The sequence below is a fragment of the Caloenas nicobarica genome, unplaced genomic scaffold (assembly GCF_036013445.1).
Source record: "Caloenas nicobarica isolate bCalNic1 unplaced genomic scaffold, bCalNic1.hap1 Scaffold_96, whole genome shotgun sequence".
NCBI classification, from domain to species: Eukaryota; Metazoa; Chordata; class Aves; order Columbiformes; family Columbidae; genus Caloenas; species Caloenas nicobarica.
This window is the reverse complement of record NW_027017725.1, coordinates 387,933-400,147: the sequence shown is the minus strand read 5'-3', so window position 1 is coordinate 400,147 and position 12,215 is coordinate 387,933.

The window sequence follows — 12,215 nt, the reverse complement described above, 5'->3', positions numbered from 1 at the left end:
GGAGAGGAGAGGAGAGAACAGGAGAGGAGAGGAGAGGAGAGGAGAGGAGAGGAGAGGAGAGGAGAGGAGAGGAGAGGAGAGCAGTTCTGCTCTGTCAGGCCTGCAGTTCTGCGTGACAAGCCCTGAGCGAGCCCTGAGGCCTCCATACATGATACTACAGGCAGTATTGCTACTGGAAGTAAGGCTGCACTGGCTACAAATGCACACTGTCTTTTTGCAAAAAAGGGACTCTATTAGGTTGCTTACTCCCCTATTTTGTAGGTACAGGGACTGATTTGGAGCCAGCACCCCAAAGGCTTCCTCCAAAGGGCTGCACATATGCGGCTGTGTCACCCCCATGTCACAATGCCAGCACCCGGCAACGCAGTGGTCACCAGGCCCCACGCAGGATCCAGAGGAGCAGCCTCCCGTGTCCACTGCCAGAGCTGGCCCGGGGGCAGCCCCAGCACATCTGACAGGAAGCACTTGAGGAGCTGCTGGAATCACAGGCCAGGGGCTGAGGGAAGAAAACCTTGCATGAGGCTGCTGGAGGTTCTCCGCTGCAAGACAATCTGCTGGCAGGGCCACCTTCCAAGCTCGGCTCATGGATGCAAATCCTTTTCAACTGGATAGCAGTGGCAAGACCAAGGCAATTCCTTCTTGAGGAGCACTGCACAGCTCACCATCCTCATCTCCTACAGAGCAACGCTCAGGAGCCGTAAGAGATAGGATGTCGAGGGCTTGCAAGGGCTTGCAAGGGCTTGCAGTGCTTTGGAACACCCACTGGTGTCCTACACAGGGACAGCAAGGATTCTTGCCCACAAGGTCTATCAGCTCAGAGGCACTTGGGCACTCTGGCAAGTCCGCAAGATAGCTCCAGCTCAAGGGAGGATAGGGCTTGGGCAGCTCCTGGGAAGCATGAGCAGCCTGTGGGACAAGGAGCCAGGTCTGGCTCACATGCTCAGGGAACAGCCCATGGCCAGCACTGGGCTCAGCAAGGAACTTTTTCCCCCGGGGCACATTGGCACTGGTCCCCAGCGGTTTTTTGCCTTCCTCTGCAGTTCTCAGCACCGCCCCTTGCCACCCTTTCTTTGGGCCATTTGGCCTGGGAGCCAGCTGCTCATGCTCCACCATGCTGGCAGCCGCAGCTGCCACTTCTCAGCTCTTCCTGCAGGTAACACAAGCGCCTGGCAGGGACCAGAGCGCTTCTCATGCATCCCTGCCCAAGAAGCACAGCAGCCAAACAAATTGTGGAAGGCAAAAAGTCTGCTCGTCATCGCTACATGTCACGCTTTGGAAGAGATGCCACGGTACCACTCACCTCTTCTTCCTCTTCTTCTTCTTCTTCTTCTTCCTCCTCTTTTGTGCATGGTCAGTCCCACAAGTCCTTGTCAAGGTTCTCCCTCTGCAGGAACCGCGGACAGCTTGGCCTCTATTCCTGCAGCTGCTCTCTGCAGCTCTGGGACTTGCCTTTGCCAGCCTGCAAGGGATCTTTTCTCAGGCTAAACTGAAGAATGCCTCAGCCTACTCCTGGCTACACTTGGGCTTGAGCTAATGCTTGTGAGCCTGGGTTCTGAAACAGAGTCACAAAGGGAAAAAAAATGACACGAAGAAACATAACATGAATTAACATCAAATCAAGAAAATTAATAAATTAACAACAAAATAAAATCATATTCATTGTGTTCTGTGTCTTTGAAATTGATTTTGGAACTGAAAACCCTCTGTCCTTTCAGGCAAACAGTCTCTTAGATATTGGACTGGCGGACAGGAGAGAAGAGAAGAGAGGAGAGGAGAGGAGAGGAGAGGAGAGGAGAGGAGAGGAGAGGAGAGGAGAGGAGAGGAGAGGAGAGGAGAGGAGAGGAGAGCAGTTCTGCTCTGTCAGGCCTGCAGTTCTGCGTGACAAGCCCTGAGCTAGCCCTGAGGCCTCCATACATGATACTACAGGCAGTATTGCTACTGGAAGTAAGGCTGCACTGGCTACAAATGCACACTGTCTTTTTGCAAAAAAGGGACTCTATTAGGTTGCTTGCTCCCCTATTTTGTAGGTACAGGGACTGATTTGGAGCCAGCACCCCAAAGGCTTCCTCCAAAGGGCTGCACATATGCGGCTGTGTCACCCCCATGTCACAATGCCAGCACCCGGCAACGCAGTGGTCACCAGGCCCCACGCAGGATTCAGAGGAGCAGCCTCCCGTGTCCACTGCCAGAGCTGGCCCGGGGGCAGCCCCAGCACATCTGACAGGAAGCACTTGAGGAGCTGCTGGAATCACAGGCCAGGGGCTGAGGGAAGAAAACCTTGCATGAGGCTGCTGGAGGTTCTCCGCTGCAAGACAATCTGCTGGCAGGGCCACCTTCCAAGCTCGGCTCATGGATGCAAATCCTTTTCAACTGGATAGCAGTGGCAAGACCAAGGCAATTCCTTCTTGAGGAGCACTGCACAGCTCACCATCCTCATCTCCTACACAGCAACGCTCAGGAGCCGTAAGAGATAGGATGTCGAGGGCTTGCAAGGGCTTGCAAGGGCTTGCAGTGCTTTGGAACACCCACTGGTGTCCTACACAGGGACAGCAAGGATTCTTGCCCACAAGCTCCATCAGCTCAGAGGCACTTGGGCACTCTGGCAAGTCCGCAAGATAGCTCCAGCTCAAGGGAGGATAGGGCTTGGGCAGCTCCTGGCAAGCATGAGCAGCCTGTGGGACAAGGAGCCAGGTCTGGCTCACATGCTCAGGGAACAGCCCATGGCCAGCACTGGGCTCAGCAAGGAACTTTTTCCCCCGGGGCACATTGGCACTGGTCCCCGGCGGTTTTTTGCCTTCCTCTGCAGTTCTCAGCACCGCCCCTTGCCACCCTTTCTTTGGGCCATTTGGCCTGGGAGCCAGCTGCTCATGCTCCACCATGCTGGCAGCCGCAGCTGCCACTTCTCAGCTCTTCCTGCAGGTAACACAAGCGCCTGGCAGGGACCAGAGCCCTTCTCATGCATCCCTGCCCAAGAAGCACAGCAGCCAAACAAATTGTGGAAGGCAAAAAGTCTGCTCGTCATCGCTACATGTCACGCTTTGGAAGCGATGCCACGGTACCACTCACCTCTTCTTCCTCTTCTTCTTCTTCTTCTTCTTCCTCCTCTTTTGTGCATGGTCAGTCCCACAACTCCTTGTCAAGGTTCTCCCTCTGCAGGAACCGCGGACAGCTTGGCCTCTATTCCTGCAGCTGCTCTCTGCAGCTCTGGGACTTGCCTTTGCCAGCCTGCAAGGGATCTTTTCTCAGGCTAAACTGAAGAATGCCTCAGCCTACTCCTGGCTACACTTGGGCTTGAGCTAATGCTTGTGAGCCTGGGTTCTGAAACAGAGTCACAAAGGGAAAAAAAATGACACGAAGAAACATAACATGAATTAACATCAAATCAAGAAAATTAATAAATTAACAACAAAATAAAATCATATTCATTGTGTTCTGTGTCCTTGAAATTGATTTTGGAACTGAAAACCCTCTGTCCTTTCAGGCAAACAGTCTCTTAGATATTGGACTGGCGGACAGGAGAGAAGAGGAGAGGAGAGGAGAGGAGAGGAGAGGAGAGGAGAGGAGAGGAGAGGAGAGAACAGGAGAGGAGAGGAGAGGAGAGGAGAGGAGAGGAGAGGAGAGGAGAGGAGAGGAGAGGAGAGGAGAGGAGAGAGGAGAGGAGAGCAGTTCTGCTCTGTCAGGCCTGCAGTTCTGCGTGACAAGCCCTGAGCTAGCCCTGAGGCCTCCATACATGATACTACAGGCAGTATTGCTACTGGAAGTAAGGCTGCACTGGCTACAAATGCACACTGTCTTTTTGCAAAAAAGGGACTCTATTAGGTTGCTTACTCCCCTATTTTGTAGGTACAGGGACTGATTTGGAGCCAGCACCCCAAAGGCTTCCTCCAAAGGGCTGCACATATGCGGCTGTGTCACCCCCATGTCACAATGCCAGCACCCGGCAACGCAGTGGTCACCAGGCCCCACGCAGGATCCAGAGGAGCAGCCTCCCGTGTCCACTGCCAGAGCTGGCCCGGGGGCAGCCCCAGCACATCTGACAGGAAGCACTTGAGGAGCTGCTGGAATCACAGGCCAGGGGCTGAGGGAAGAAAACCTTGCATGAGGCTGCTGGAGGTTCTCCGCTGCAAGACAATCTGCTGGCAGGGCCACCTTCCAAGCTCGGCTCATGGATGCAAATCCTTTTCAACTGGATAGCAGTGGCAAGACCAAGGCAATTCCTTCTTGAGGAGCACTGCACAGCTCACCATCCTCATCTCCTACACAGCAACGCTCAGGAGCCGTAAGAGATAGGATGTCGAGGGCTTGCAAGGGCTTGCAAGGGCTTGCAGTGCTTTGGAACACCCACTGCTGTCCTACACAGGGACAGCAAGGATTCTTGCCCACAAGGTCTATCAGCTCAGAGGCACTTGGGCACTCTGGCAAGTCCGCAAGATAGCTCCAGCTCAAGGGAGGATAGGGCTTGGGCAGCTCCTGGGAAGCATGAGCAGCCTGTGGGACAAGGAGCCAGGTCTGGCTCACATGCTCAGGGAACAGCCCATGGCCAGCACTGGGCTCAGCAAGGAACTTTTTCCCCCGGGGCACATTGGCACTGGTCCCCGGCGGTTTTTTGCCTTCCTCTGCAGTTCTCAGCACCGCCCCTTGCCACCCTTTCTTTGGGCCATTTGGCCTGGGAGCCAGCTGCTCATGCTCCACCATGCTGGCAGCCGCAGCTGCCACTTCTCAGCTCTTCCTGCAGGTAACACAAGCGCCTGGCAGGGACCAGAGCGCTTCTCATGCATCCCTGCCCAAGAAGCACAGCAGCCAAACAAATTGTGGAAGGCAAAAAGTCTGCTCGTCATCGCTACATGTCACGCTTTGGAAGAGATGCCACGGTACCACTCACCTCTTCTTCCTCTTCTTCTTCTTCTTCTTCTTCCTCCTCTTTTGTGCATGGTCAGTCCCACAACTCCTTGTCAAGGTTCTCCCTCTGCAGGAACCGCGGACAGCTTGGCCTCTATTCCTGCAGCTGCTCTCTGCAGCTCTGGGACTTGCCTTTGCCAGCCTGCAAGGGATCTTTTCTCAGGCTAAACTGAAGAATGCCTCAGCCTACTCCTGGCTACACTTGGGCTTGAGCTAATGCTTGTGAGCCTGGGTTCTGAAACAGAGTCACAAAGGGAAAAAAAATGACACGAAGAAACATAACATGAATTAACATCAAATCAAGAAAATTAATAAATTAACAACAAAATAAAATCATATTCATTGTGTTCTGTGTCCTTGAAATTGATTTTGGAACTGAAAACCCTCTGTCCTTTCAGGCAAACAGTCTCTTAGATATTGGACTGGCGGACAGGAGAGAAGAGAAGAGGAGAGGAGAGGAGAGGAGAGGAGAGGAGAGGAGAGGAGAGGAGAGGAGAGGAGAGGAGAGGAGAGGAGAGGAGAGAACAGGAGAGGAGAGGAGAGGAGAGCAGTTCTGCTCTGTCAGGCCTGCAGTTCTGCGTGACAAGCCCTGAGCTAGCCCTGAGGCCTCCATACATGATACTACAGGCAGTATTGCTACTGGAAGTAAGGCTGCACTGGCTACAAATGCACACTGTCTTTTTGCAAAAAAGGGACTCTATTAGGTTGCTTACTCCCCTATTTTGTAGGTACAGGGACTGATTTGGAGCCAGCACCCCAAAGGCTTCCTCCAAAGGGCTGCACATATGCGGCTGTGTCACCCCCATGTCACAATGCCAGCACCCGGCAACGCAGTGGTCACCAGGCCCCACGCAGGATCCAGAGGAGCAGCCTCCCGTGTCCACTGCCAGAGCTGGCCCGGGGGCAGCCCCAGCACATCTGACAGGAAGCACTTGAGGAGCTGCTGGAATCACAGGCCAGGGGCTGAGGGAAGAAAACCTTGCATGAGGCTGCTGGAGGTTCTCCGCTGCAAGACAATCTGCTGGCAGGGCCACCTTCCAAGCTCGGCTCATGGATGCAAATCCTTTTCAACTGGATAGCAGTGGCAAGACCAAGGCAATTCCTTCTTGAGGAGCACTGCACAGCTCACCATCCTCATCTCCTACACAGCAACGCTCAGGAGCCGTAAGAGATAGGATGTCGAGGGCTTGCAAGGGCTTGCAAGGGCTTGCAGTGCTTTGGAACACCCACTGGTGTCCTACACAGGGACAGCAAGGATTCTTGCCCACAAGGTCTATCAGCTCAGAGGCACTTGGGCACTCTGGCAAGTCCGCAAGATAGCTCCAGCTCAAGGGAGGATAGGGCTTGGGCAGCTCCTGGGAAGCATGAGCAGCCTGTGGGACAAGGAGCCAGGTCTGGCTCACATGCTCAGGGAACAGCCCATGGCCAGCACTGGGCTCAGCAAGGAACTTTTTCCCCCGGGGCACATTGGCACTGGTCCCCGGCGGTTTTTTGCCTTCCTCTGCAGTTCTCAGCACCGCCCCTTGCCACCCTTTCTTTGGGCCATTTGGCCTGGGAGCCAGCTGCTCATGCTCCACCATGCTGGCAGCCGCAGCTGCCACTTCTCAGCTCTTCCTGCAGGTAACACAAGCGCCTGGCAGGGACCAGAGCGCTTCTCATGCATCCCTGCCCAAGAAGCACAGCAGCCAAACAAATTGTGGAAGGCAAAAAGTCTGCTCGTCATCGCTACATGTCACGCTTTGGAAGAGATGCCACGGTACCACTCACCTCTTCTTCCTCTTCTTCTTCTTCTTCTTCTTCCTCCTCTTTTGTGCATGGTCAGTCCCACAACTCCTTGTCAAGGTTCTCCCTCTGCAGGAACCGCGGACAGCTTGGCCTCTATTCCTGCAGCTGCTCTCTGCAGCTCTGGGACTTGCCTTTGCCAGCCTGCAAGGGATCTTTTCTCAGGCTAAACTGAAGAATGCCTCAGCCTACTCCTGGCTACACTTGGGCTTGAGCTAATGCTTGTGAGCCTGGGTTCTGAAACAGAGTCACAAAGGGAAAAAAAATGACACGAAGAAACATAACATGAATTAACATCAAATCAAGAAAATTAATAAATTAACAACAAAATAAAATCATATTCATTGTGTTCTGTGTCCTTGAAATTGATTTTGGAACTGAAAACCCTCTGTCCTTTCAGGCAAACAGTCTCTTAGATATTGGACTGGCGGACAGGAGAGAAGAGAAGAGGAGAGGAGAGGAGAGGAGAGGAGAGGAGAGGAGAGGAGAGGAGAGGAGAGAACAGGAGAGGAGAGGAGAGGAGAGGAGAGGAGAGGAGAGGAGAGGAGAGGAGAGGAGAGGAGAGCAGTTCTGCTCTGTCAGGCCTGCAGTTCTGCGTGACAAGCCCTGAGCTAGCCCTGAGGCCTCCATACATGATACTACAGGCAGTATTGCTACTGGAAGTAAGGCTGCACTGGCTACAAATGCACACTGTCTTTTTGCAAAAAAGGGACTCTATTAGGTTGCTTACTCCCCTATTTTGTAGGTACAGGGACTGATTTGGAGCCAGCACCCCAAAGGCTTCCTCCAAAGGGCTGCACATATGCGGCTGTGTCACCCCCATGTCACAATGCCAGCACCCGGCAACGCAGTGGTCACCAGGCCCCACGCAGGATCCAGAGGAGCAGCCTCCCGTGTCCACTGCCAGAGCTGGCCCGGGGGCAGCCCCAGCACATCTGACAGGAAGCACTTGAGGAGCTGCTGGAATCACAGGCCAGGGGCTGAGGGAAGAAAACCTTGCATGAGGCTGCTGGAGGTTCTCCGCTGCAAGACAATCTGCTGGCAGGGCCACCTTCCAAGCTCGGCTCATGGATGCAAATCCTTTTCAACTGGATAGCAGTGGCAAGACCAAGGCAATTCCTTCTTGAGGAGCACTGCACAGCTCACCATCCTCATCTCCTACAGAGCAACGCTCAGGAGCCGTAAGAGATAGGATGTCGAGGGCTTGCAAGGGCTTGCAAGGGCTTGCAGTGCTTTGGAACACCCACTGGTGTCCTACACAGGGACAGCAAGGATTCTTGCCCACAAGGTCTATCAGCTCAGAGGCACTTGGGCACTCTGGCAAGTCCGCAAGATAGCTCCAGCTCAAGGGAGGATAGGGCTTGGGCAGCTCCTGGGAAGCATGAGCAGCCTGTGGGACAAGGAGCCAGGTCTGGCTCACATGCTCAGGGAACAGCCCATGGCCAGCACTGGGCTCAGCAAGGAACTTTTTCCCCCGGGGCACATTGGCACTGGTCCCCGGCGGTTTTTTGCCTTCCTCTGCAGTTCTCAGCACCGCCCCTTGCCACCCTTTCTTTGGGCCATTTGGCCTGGGAGCCAGCTGCTCATGCTCCACCATGCTGGCAGCCGCAGCTGCCACTTCTCAGCTCTTCCTGCAGGTAACACAAGCGCCTGGCAGGGACCAGAGCCCTTCTCATGCATCCCTGCCCAAGAAGCACAGCAGCCAAACAAATTGTGGAAGGCAAAAAGTCTGCTCGTCATCGCTACATGTCACGCTTTGGAAGAGATGCCACGGTACCACTCACCTCTTCTTCCTCTTCTTCTTCTTCTTCTTCTTCCTCCTCTTTTGTGCATGGTCAGTCCCACAACTCCTTGTCAAGGTTCTCCCTCTGCAGGAACCGCGGACAGCTTGGCCTCTATTCCTGCAGCTGCTCTCTGCAGCTCTGGGACTTCCCTTTGCCAGCCTGCAAGGGATCTTTTCTCAGGCTAAACTGAAGAATGCCTCAGCCTACTCCTGGCTACACTTGGGCTTGAGCTAATGCTTGTGAGCCTGGGTTCTGAAACAGAGTCACAAAGGGAAAAAAAATGACACGAAGAAACATAACATGAATTAACATCAAATCAAGAAAATTAATAAATTAACAACAAAATAAAATCATATTCATTGTGTTCTGTGTCCTTGAAATTGATTTTGGAACTGAAAACCCTCTGTCCTTTCAGGCAAACAGTCTCTTAGATATTGGACTGGCGGACAGGAGAGAAGAGAAGAGGAGAGGAGAGGAGAGGAGAGGAGAGGAGAGGAGAGGAGAGGAGAGGAGAGGAGAGGAGAGGAGAGGAGAGGAGAGAACAGGAGAGGAGAGGAGAGGAGAGGAGAGGAGAGGAGAGGAGAGCAGTTCTGCTCTGTCAGGCCTGCAGTTCTGCGTGACAAGCCCTGAGCGAGCCCTGAGGCCTCCATACATGATACTACAGGCAGTATTGCTACTGGAAGTAAGGCTGCACTGGCTACAAATGCACACTGTCTTTTTGCAAAAAAGGGACTCTATTAGGTTGCTTACTCCCCTATTTTGTAGGTACAGGGACTGATTTGGAGCCAGCACCCCAAAGGCTTCCTCCAAAGGGCTGCACATATGCGGCTGTGTCACCCCCATGTCACAATGCCAGCACCCGGCAACGCAGTGGTCACCAGGCCCCACGCAGGATCCAGAGGAGCAGCCTCCCGTGTCCACTGCCAGAGCTGGCCCGGGGGCAGCCCCAGCACATCTGACAGGAAGCACTTGAGGAGCTGCTGGAATCACAGGCCAGGGGCTGAGGGAAGAAAACCTTGCATGAGGCTGCTGGAGGTTCTCCGCTGCAAGACAATCTGCTGGCAGGGCCACCTTCCAAGCTCGGCTCATGGATGCAAATCCTTTTCAACTGGATAGCAGTGGCAAGACCAAGGCAATTCCTTCTTGAGGAGCACTGCAGAGCTCACCATCCTCATCTCCTACAGAGCAACGCTCAGGAGCCGTAAGAGATAGGATGTCGAGGGCTTGCAAGGGCTTGCAAGGGCTTGCAGTGCTTTGGAACACCCACTGGTGTCCTACACAGGGACAGCAAGGATTCTTGCCCACAAGGTCTATCAGCTCAGAGGCACTTGGGCACTCTGGCAAGTCCGCAAGATAGCTCCAGCTCAAGGGAGGATAGGGCTTGGGCAGCTCCTGGGAAGCATGAGCAGCCTGTGGGACAAGGAGCCAGGTCTGGCTCACATGCTCAGGGAACAGCCCATGGCCAGCACTGGGCTCAGCAAGGAACTTTTTCCCCCGGGGCACATTGGCACTGGTCCCCGGCGGTTTTTTGCCTTCCTCTGCAGTTCTCAGCACCGCCCCTTGCCACCCTTTCTTTGGGCCATTTGGCCTGGGAGCCAGCTGCTCATGCTCCACCATGCTGGCAGCCGCAGCTGCCACTTCTCAGCTCTTCCTGCAGGTAACACAAGCGCCTGGCAGGGACCAGAGCGCTTCTCATGCATCCCTGCCCAAGAAGCACAGCAGCCAAACAAATTGTGGAAGGCAAATGTCTGCTCGTCATCGCTACATGTCACGCTTTGGAAGAGATGCCACGGTACCACTCACCTCTTCTTCCTCTTCTTCTTCTTCTTCTTCTTCCTCCTCTTTTGTGCATGGTCAGTCCCACAACTCCTTGTCAAGGTTCTCCCTCTGCAGGAACCGCGGACAGCTTGGCCTCTATTCCTGCAGCTGCTCTCTGCAGCTCTGGGACTTGCCTTTGCCAGCCTGCAAGGGATCTTTTCTCAGGCTAAACTGAAGAATGCCTCAGCCTACTCCTGGCTACACTTGGGCTTGAGCTAATGCTTGTGAGCCTGGGTTCTGAAACAGAGTCACAAAGGGAAAAAAAATGACACGAAGAAACATAACATGAATTAACATCAAATCAAGAAAATTAATAAATTAACAACAAAATAAAATCATATTCATTGTGTTCTGTGTCTTTGAAATTGATTTTGGAACTGAAAACCCTCTGTCCTTTCAGGCAAACAGTCTCTTAGATATTGGACTGGCGGACAGGAGAGAAGAGAAGAGAGGAGAGGAGAGGAGAGGAGAGGAGAGGAGAGGAGAGGAGAGAACAGGAGAGGAGAGGAGAGGAGAGGAGAGGAGAGGAGAGGAGAGGAGAGGAGAGGAGAGGAGAGGAGAGGAGAGGAGAGGAGAGGAGAGCAGTTCTGCTCTGTCAGGCCTGCAGTTCTGCGTGACAAGCCCTGAGCTAGCCCTGAGGCCTCCATACATGATACTACAGGCAGTATTGCTACTGGAAGTAAGGCTGCACTGGCTACAAATGCACACTGTCTTTTTGCAAAAAAGGGACTCTATTAGGTTGCTTACTCCCCTATTTTGTAGGTACAGGGACTGATTTGGAGCCAGCACCCCAAAGGCTTCCTCCAAAGGGCTGCACATATGCGGCTGTGTCACCCCCATGTCACAATGCCAGCACCCGGCAACGCAGTGGTCACCAGGCCCCACGCAGGATCCAGAGGAGCAGCCTCCCGTGTCCACTGCCAGAGCTGGCCCGGGGGCAGCCCCAGCACATCTGACAGGAAGCACTTGAGGAGCTGCTGGAATCACAGGCCAGGGGCTGAGGGAAGAAAACCTTGCAGGAGGCTGCTGGAGGTTCTCCGCTGCAAGACAATCTGCTGGCAGGGCCACCTTCCAAGCTCGGCTCATGGATGCAAATCCTTTTCAACTGGATAGCAGTGGCAAGACCAAGGCAATTCCTTCTTGAGGAGCACTGCACAGCTCACCATCCTCATCTCCTACAGAGCAACGCTCAGGAGCCCTAAGAGATAGGATGTCGAGGGCTTGCAAGGGCTTGCAAGGGCTTGCAGTGCTTTGGAACACCCACTGGTGTCCTACACAGGGACAGCAAGGATTCTTGCCCACAAGGTCTATCAGCTCAGAGGCACTTGGGCACTCTGGCAAGTCCGCAAGATAGCTCCAGCTCAAGGGAGGATAGGGCTTGGGCAGCTCCTGGGAAGCATGAGCAGCCTGTGGGACAAGGAGCCAGGTCTGGCTCACATGCTCAGGGAACAGCCCATGGCCAGCACTGGGCTCAGCAAGGAACTTTTTCCCCCGGGGCACATTGGCACTGGTCCCCGGCGGTTTTTTGCCTTCCTCTGCAGTTCTCAGCACCGCCCCTTGCCACCCTTTCTTTGGGCCATTTGGCCTGGGAGCCAGCTGCTCATGCTCCACCATGCTGGCAGCCGCAGCTGCCACTTCTCAGCTCTTCCTGCAGGTAACACAAGCGCCTGGCAGGGACCAGAGCGCTTCTCATGCATCCCTGCCCAAGAAGCACAGCAGCCAAACAAATTGTGGAAGGCAAATGTCTGCTCGTCATCGCTACATGTCACGCTTTGGAAGAGATGCCACGGTACCACTCACCTCTTCTTCCTCTTCTTCTTCTTCTTCTTCTTCCTCCTCTTTTGTGCATGGTCAGTCCCACAAGTCCTTGTCAAGGTTCTCCCTCTGCAGGAACCGCGGACAGCTTGGCCTCTATTCCTGCAGCTGCTCTCT